Source organism: Helianthus annuus, chromosome 15 (genome assembly GCF_002127325.2).
Source record: "Helianthus annuus cultivar XRQ/B chromosome 15, HanXRQr2.0-SUNRISE, whole genome shotgun sequence".
NCBI lineage: Eukaryota > Viridiplantae > Streptophyta > Magnoliopsida > Asterales > Asteraceae > Helianthus > Helianthus annuus.
The window spans coordinates 70,483,875-70,493,468 of record NC_035447.2 but is presented as its reverse complement, the minus strand read 5'-3'; positions in this window follow the sequence as shown (position 1 = coordinate 70,493,468).

Sequence of the window (9,594 nt, the reverse complement as noted above, 5' to 3'; positions counted from 1 at the left end):
AGTTTGTCGCAGTTTATCGATAGATTACAAACCACAATCGTGCCCGTGGTGGACGATATGATGACTGAATTGAAAGACAGTCTCTTACAAGAAAGAGATGAAAGGAGGGTGTTGGATGTGAATCCAAGTCCTGTAAAGAAATCAAAGTCTAATACAGCTACCAAGAAAGGAGTTACAAAAAGGGGGTTACATCAGTGTAAAATATGTGGAAAAATTCACAAGGGTAAATGCTATAAGCCGGGACATAAGAAGTCTGAATGTCCGGAGCAGGTTGGAACCAAAGAAAAAACTGACATAGAGTCTGATGCCCAGAAATCGAGGGCAAGGCCGTTTCACATAATAGCCATAGAGACTAAAACTGAACCTGATGTTGTTTCAGGTATATTCTTGTAAAATTTAATTTCAGCACGAATTTAAATTGTTACGGGTGCAAATAAATCTTTTGTGTCACATCGATTTAGTCAACACCCTATATTCACATTAACAAAATTACATATGCTTCTAGAAGTAGAAATAGGTAATAATAAACGTTTTATTGTTTGTGATATGTGTTGAAGCCGTAAATTGAGTGTTAACGATGAAGAATACTTCGTCGATTTAATTCCCATGTCGATGGGAGAATTTCAAGTGATAATCGGGATGGATTGGCTAGCTCGATATCACGCAAAGGTAATATGCTACCGTAAGGAGATATAATTAACATCTTCGAGCGGGAAACATGTTACCATCTTTGGGGAGAAAAGTTGTAGTCCCCTAATCTGCTCGTTCATTGAAGCTTATAAGCTTGTTCAACATGGATGTAAGGCGTATCTGGCTTACGTACATGATTCGACCAAAGAGTCTCCAGAAATTAAAGATGTGCCAGTTGTACGGGAGTTTGAAGATGTTTTCCCGGAGGAGTTACCGGGGATACCACCCGAGCGCGGGGTGAAATTTAGCATCGAATTAATTCTAGGCGCGAAGCCGGTAGTCAGAATTCCTTACAAATTAGCGTCATCGGAACTACAAGAATTATTATCGCAATTGCAAGATCGTTTCGATAAGGGATAATATGGCCGAGCGTTTCTTCGTAAAAAGCGCCGGTATTATTCGTAAAGAAGAAGGACGGAAGCATGCGAATGTGTATTGATTAACGGGAGTTAAACAAACTCACGGTAAAGAATCGATACCTGCTTCCTAGGATTGATGACTTGTTCGATCAGTTGCAAGGTGCAAGTTGGTTTTCAAAGATCGACTTAAGGTTGGGTTATCACCAGTTGAAAGTAAAAGAAGAAGATATGAAAAAACAGCATCCCGAACGCGTTATGGACATTACGAGTTTTTAATAATGTCTTTCGGATTAACTAATGCACCTGCGGCTTTCATGGATCTCATCCGTGTCCGCAAGCCGATGCTAGACAAGTCGGTGATTGTTTTCATCGACGATATTCTTGTGTATTCGATGAGCGAAGCGGATCACGAATGTCCTTTGCGTGAAGTACTTGAAACGCTTAGGCGTGAAAGAATTTACGCGAAATTTTCGAAATGTGCTTTTTGGCTATGTGAGGTACAGTTTCTGGGACATGTTATCAGTACCGATGGAGTGTCGGTAGATCCGTCCAAAATAGAAGCTGTGTCTAAATGGAAACCTCCGAAAAATCCGTCAGATATTAGGAGGTTTCTAGGTCTTGCAGGTTATTACAGGAGATTTATACAAGATTTCTCTAAAATCGCAACTCCATTAACCAAGTTGACCCGTAAAGACGAGAAATTTGTATGGGGAAACGCACAAGAAGATACTTTTCGTATACTTAAAGAAAAATTGACCAGTGCTCCGGTATTAACTTTACCCGATGGCATTGAAGACATGGTTATTTATTCTGACGCATCCTAGCTTGGTCTCGGGTGTGTACTTATGCAACAAAAAAATGATCGCGCATGCTTCAATATAATTATAGATTCATGAAAAGAATTATATAACACATGATCTTGAATTGACAGTATTGGTTTTTTTCCTTAATGATATGGAGGCATTACCAGTATGTTGTGAATTATACAATTTTCACTGACCATAAAATCTCAAGTACTTCTTTGATAGAAAGGAGTTGAATATGAGACAAAGACGTGGTTAGAGACGGTGAAGGATTATGATTGTGGAATTCATTATCATCCCGGGAAAGCCAACATAGTTGCAGATGCACTGAGCAGAAAAGAAGAATATTCACCTATTCAGGTGTAGTCGATGCAGTTAGTTGTGACCTCAGGCTTACTTGAGCATATTAAAGAGGCACAAACGGAGGCTGTAAAAGAAGAGAACTTAAAAAAAGGATTATGGGTCAGTTCAAAGAATTGAAAGATAATAGTAATGAATTGAAAACCTGTTTCGATCGAATCTGGGTTCCAAACACTTGCAATGTTAAAACTCTTCTTCTGGATGAAGCCCACAACTCCCGCTATTCTATTCATCTGGGAGCTACCAAGATGTACCAAGACTTGAAACAAAATTATTGGTGGCCCAGAATGAAGTGAGACATCACTAAGTCTGTGGAAAAATGCTTAACTGGTTTACAAGTAAAAGAAGAACACCAGAAGCCTTACGGTAAACTTTAGCCGTTAGACATTCTGGTGTGGAAGTAGGAGCACATCACTACGGATCTGTTAACAAAACTACCAAGAACATCACGTGCATTTGATGCCATATGGGTAGCAGTTGATAGATTGACCCAGAGTGCTCATTTTATTCCAATTCGGGAAACATACCCTTCTGAGAAGATGTCAGAAGTATACACGAATGAAATTATATCCCGTCATGGAGTTCCGATGTCTATCATATCGGATAGAGATACACGGTTTACCTCAACTTTTTGGCGCGATTTCCAAGAGCGGATGGGTACTAAGTTGTTCATTAGTACCGCATATCATCCGCAGGCCGATGGGCAGAGTGAAAGAACTATTCAAACGCTCGAAGATATGTTACGAACATGTATTATCGACTTTGGCGGTAGCCGGGATGTCTATCTACCACTAGCTGAATTTTCATATAACAACAGCTACCATTCCAGTGTTGGAATGGCCCCGTATGAAATGCTTTATGGTCGAAAGTGTCGAACCCCGGTGTGTTGGGGTGAAGTGGATCCGCGAGAATTAGCCCAGAAAGATGTAGTCAAGATCACTAATGAAAAGATTAAGATGATCCGAGCTCATTCAAAAGCTGCTCAAGATCGACAAAAGTCCTATGCGGATAAAAGACGAAAGCCGACTGAGTTTCAGGTCGGGGATATGGTTATGCTCAAAGTACCTCCGTGGAAAGGGGTTATCCGATTCCGAAAGCGGGGAAAACTGAGTCCAAGATTTATTGGACCATTCAAAATAGTGGAGCGTGTGGGTAAGGTAGCTTACCGACTTGAATTGCCAGAAGAGTTGAGCAGTATACATAGCACTTTCTGTGTTTCTCATCTACGAAAGTGCTTAGCTAATGAAACGGCTTATATAAGCTATGACGACATTGAAGTTGACGATCAACTTAACTATGTCGTAAAGCCCATCGCAATTCTTAATCGAAAGGTTAAAACCTTAAGAAACAAAGAAATCAATCAAGTTAAAGTCAAATGGGAACATCGGAAGGGATCGGACACCACTTGGGAATCCGAAGAAGAAATGAGACGCCTGTACCCTTCCTTATTTGGTACGTATTACGATTTCGAGGACGAAATCCTCTTTAGGGGGGGGGGGTTACTTGTAACACCCCTAAAAGTAATAAAATAGAGATATTTAAAACTAGGAATAATTAACCTAGTTAAATCTTGTCATAGAAAGATAAGAATCAAAGGATTCTAATTCTTTTCATAACTTATAAACTAGGAGGACTAACATTGATATTTTTGAAAGTTGTTTTTGGTTAAAATTGGATAAGATTTAAACACACCTAGTGTGTGTATTCCCCTGGTCGATCAAACACAGACAAAGAAAACAGAGCTCACATTCAAAATCCTAATTCACTCAATTCCTTCCAAAAATCAAAGAGGAAATTCGATTGGAAGTCAATCTTAAGCTAAATTCTTGATCACTAACCTTAGGAGATCAAAAGGTATGATCAATTTTGATCTTTGGTGAAGCTTTGAAATTTTGTAGATGCTTATAACTGAAATTCATGAAGAACTGATTGATGTTATGGTTAAATAAGGATGAATACAAGTCTAGGAACAAGTCTTAGACACTAAATTGATTAATTCATGTCATAACCTATTAGTTTCAATGGTTGTCATATAGGTGTGATATGGGTTTAGTGAAGAATACTTGAATTCTTGTGATATTTGATGTTAATTGATAGTTATGATGCAAGTTCTAGTGTTGGGTATAGTATTCTTGATATATGAATTGAAATCCTATACTTAAACATGGTTAAAGCCATTAATCATGAATATGATAATGTTAGGATATTAATTATGCACACAAGATGTTTGATAAAATGTTTGAATGAACTTGAAATAAGTGAGAATTATGAAATAATTACTTATTTGACTAGTTGAAAGTATTGGAAGTTGAATATAGAATTATGGATACTAAGCGATATGTCTGAATTGGATCTTATAGGCAATTTGGGTGGATCGTCTAGTAACCAAGGCAGAGCGGATAATCGGTTGAAAGGAAAGCTCTAAAGGTACGTGGATATACACTTCGTAAATTTTGTTATTTTGTTATGTTCAATTACATTGATATAAAACTGTGGATTCCATATGATCAAACCGGATGAATTAATTAAGAAATTTACCCGATAATCAGATTTTAATAGCCAAATAAGAGGTGATTTGATTTTTGGACCAAAATGGCATTAAAAGTGAAACCCCAGGGACCCAGATTTAAAAGGTTTGAGTTTTGGACTAAATCTGCTTGTTGTGGTTGTTGTTGCTGCTGTAACTTCAAATTTAAGAAATATGACCTGATTTCATTTTTGGACCAAAATAACAATAAAAGTGGAACCACATGGACCCATATGCAAAAGGTTTCAAATTTGAATTAAACTGACAAAAATGATTAAAACTCAGAAACCAAAATGACAGTTTACTCCTTTATAATATACACACAAGTGGATAGGGTATTAAGCCATTAATAAAGTTGGTACGGGACTTTTGTTTTTTTGTTAATCATAATATTCTACCAACTCAAAGTGTAACAACAACTTGCGCTAGGCATAATATCATATTAACTCACATGCGAATATAAAATGAAATGATATACATTTTAAAGCTTACAGTAGGAAATTATATTGATGTTTCGTTTGCAAGTACACTAGAAAGCCCAAGGAAACCACAAATTAGTTTATTTGATTTCATTTATATTAGTTAAAAATTAGAGCTGAAATCGGTCAATATAAGTTTTGAATTTGTTAAAATTATTTTATAAGTTATCAATATACACATCTACGAATACTTTAGACGCACAATTAAGATTTTAGAATTATGAGTTAGTCGGATATCTTATTAGCTTCTTAATATGATATTCCTGATTTGATAGTATTTGTTTGAGGCTCGAGTTATCCATCCAGGGCCGACCTAACGTTTTTGAAAGCCCCAAACGAATTACAATGTTGGGGCTCTTGTGAGACTTAAACATAAAAAAAAATCAATACGCAATAGCAAATAAAAAATGAATTCGTATAATCGCGAATATCAAATCGCAACATTGCTTTTTTATGGTTACTCAATCGCAAATCGCACCATCAGCAATTACCCATAATCTCCCCCCCCCCCCCCTAATCGCCATTCACGTCAGTTGCAATTAAGAAGGTCTAGACATTTTATTTGTTTGGGTCATTATCTTTTCACCTATGTGTTTGTTCATTTGGGCTAAATGAACATGTAATATATGAAAAAACAAAATTGGAGCCCCTACTTTTTGGAGGCCTTAAGCTTTTGCCTAGAATGCAAAGCCTATCAGTCCGGCCCTGCATACGAATTTGTATACCTACTAGTTTTGTAGTATCAAAGTCATAAACGCTACTGCACGTACGCAATGCTGGTATTATCGCGAATTTACGAGACAAAGACAAGAGTTTAAACATTTCGCTACTGCAACCAACCTTTGATGTGTGTTTCCAAGCTCGACGGGTTATTTGGTGACAATGAGTTCATGCTCAGAAAATATTGTGCCCATGGTCTCTCAACTATACAAGTTTTTTTTTCTGTCAACAACAAATAACTTGTAAAATATCTTACCTTTCTATACATGCTCGCATATCATTAGTCGACTCTCACATACTACTGCTTCAATGGTTTTTCCCATTTTGCCCTTCTCGGCCTTACAATTCGTTTATTTATTTATATATTTGAATGACAAACTAACCTACGACTATATATTCATATACCTGCACATTACAGGATTTATATTTTAAACCCTCCAACTCTTAGATAAAGAAGAAGAATCTTACATTTCATTTATTTGAAATCTTTATCATGACGCCCATTTTATACTAGTCAACACCATATAAACACCGTATAACAATATGTAACACCATATAATACCATATAACACTATGTAACACTATATATCATTATATAACAAATATAACACTATAGGTTGTCTGATAGCATGTCTATGATAGATGTATAGTGTTATATTTGTTATATAATGTTATATAGTGTTACATAGTGTTATATGGTATTATATGGTGTTACATATTTTTATACGGTGTTAATATGGTGTCATATAGTATTATATATAGTGTTATAATACACTCCTTACACTTTAGGCCCTTTTTACACTATCCTTACCCTATATATATAGGGAGAAGATCATGCGAGAACCACCTCTTATTGTGAGAACCGCGAAAACCAATGTGAACACACAAAAAATACCTAAAAATAGCTAAAAATCACACAAAAATTTTTTTTTGAATTTTTTAATATTTTTTATAAAAAAATCGCTACTTTTCGAAGCAAAAAAAAAAAATTTTTTAATTTTTTATTTTTTAAATTTTTTTTTTGTGGGCTTCTAAAAGTAGCGATTTTAACATAAAAAAATATTAAAAAATTCAAAAAAAAATTTTAGATTTTTTTTTGATTTTTCTAGATTTTTTTTAGATTTTTTTAGGTTTTTTGAGGGTTTAGTTTTTAGCATTTTAGTTTGGGGTTGGGGGGGGGGGGGGGGGTTTAGGTTTTTGGGGGTGGGGGAGGGGGGTTTAGGTTTTTTTTTGGGGGGGGGGGGGGGGTGGTGTTAGGTTTTTTTTAGGTTTTTTTTAGCATTTAGCTTGGGGTGGGGGGGGGGAGGGGTTTTTTTTTGGGGGGGGGGGGGGGGTTAGCTTTTTTTAGGTTTTTTTAGCTATTTTAGGTTGTGTTCACATTGGTTCTCAAGGTTCTCACAATAAGGGTGGTTCTCGCATGAGCCCCTCCCTATATATATATATATATATGTATGTATGTATGTATTAAGCACTTTGCTAGCACATCTTCGGAATAATGTGTGCACGTTGACATGTATATACAAACTTCAAAGGTGGTGACTTTTAATCTATGTATTATTAGCCAAATGCCATATTCATCATATGGGGGCATGGGGCTGTGATTGTGAATTTCTTTATTTTAGTTAGTTATTTAATTTTAAGTTATATATAGATATGTGTGTGTCACGCGTAGATATAGTGTGGTAATGGTATATTACAAAATAAGATTGTGTTTATCATAAAATCACTTTATGAATATGTTAACACCTTATAATCTTATATGTATCCTTATAATTGATGCACATCACCTTTTGCATATTTATAAATCACCTCCCATGTGTATGTGTCTCTTTTCTTTGGAGTTGTCTCTTTCATATCATATCAAACCAAACCCAAATAATAGTCTCACTATCCCATCCTAATGTGATAGGCCGGGTTTGCTTTAATTGTGAAACACCTCTCTAAGTGGCTCTTGGGTAATTTTTGAATGATTAAGTGCTGAACCAGTAAGAGGTCTGAATTATTAAGAGCCAATATAATGCTTAACCGTTCAGAGGCAAATGTCTGACCAATTTATATTAGAGGTCTTAACCATTCAGACTCAGTATAATACTTAATCATTCAGAGGCAAATGTCTGAACCATTTAGACATCTGCTCGTAAAACAAACAGTCTGAACCATTAAGTGCTGAACCAGGAAGAGGTCTGAACCGTTAAGAGCCTCATTAAGAGGTAAACAAACAGCCCCTAAGTGTGTATATATATACTCACACACTTTTAAATTTATTAAGAAATTGATTCATTAATTTTACAACGTAAGTTCATACTTTTACGTATTTTAAAAGATTTATGAATTGTTGAACTGTGTTACAAAATTAATGAATCAGTTCCGTGCATATTTATTTCATGTATGTATGATCAAATAAGAAGTTTTTTAAGTCCAGAACCATATTCCGATCACATATAAAAAGAAAAATCTGCTATTTACCCTTTTAAATGTGGAGTGATAATCTTACACTTATTTTTATGTAGTTGAGAACTAAAACAAAAGCAATGGTACCAGTGGCGGACCCAGGATTTTATTTCAATGGGGTCCATTTTTGGGTCGGTTCTCGTTCAGGTCGAGTTAAAGTGAGGTTTGAACTAGATTTTTTTAAAAAATAAGAAAAATGGGCTTATCAAGGATTGAACCCATGACCTCTTGGTTAAAAAGAGAGAGATTTACCACTACACCAACTTTCTTTTTATTTCTATAGTGTCCACCTAATTGTATTTATGGGGTCCATATACAATTTAATATACCGAATCTACTATCTTTTTTAAAAAGATTAGGGTCCGGGGACCCCGGTGACACCAATGTGGGTCCGCCCCTGAATCGTACCGAACCAAACCATTTAGGGATGGTGACACTATATCCATTCATGTTAGGGATGTTGACACTATATTTTGGGTTTAGTTTCTTATGAATTTGACAACTCCAAATATGTTGATTTCATATGATGTCATGTTGTTGTGTATTCAACCCTACATAATAGTATCCTGAGTGAATTGCAAGTTTTGTCCTTTATCTTTAGGCCATTTTGCAAGTTTTGTCCTTTATGTTTAAATTTGACGAGTTTTGTCCTTTATGTTTAAAAATCAAGCACGTTTTGTCCTTTATGTTTAAAAATCAAGCACGTTTTGTCCTTTATGTTTAAAAAATCAAGCACGTTTTGTCCTTAAAAATCAAGCACGTTTTGCCCCACGTTTTGCCCCAAAGGGTAAAACGTGCTTGATTTTTAAACATAAAGGACAAAACTCGTCAAATTTAAACATAAAGGACAAAACTTGCAAAATAGCCTAAAGATAAAGGACAAAACTTGCAATTCACTCTAGTATCCTTGTCCATGAAGTAATCTCAACACTTCACTTTTAGTTTCATATATAAACTTTTCAATAAAACAAATTCACTACTTATGTATTAGAGGTGGGAAAAAAACCGGTTAATTAACCGGAACCGGTTATTAACCGGTTATAGATATTTAGTATAGGACCTGATTTTTAACTGGTAGACCGATTAATCGAAAAATTCAAAAAAAGGAGAAATATCCGTTTAATTAACCGAAAATAATTGGCTTTTAATCGAACCGGTTAAAATGATTAACTGGACCAACTAAAGCAATAATCGGTTAAAGTTAA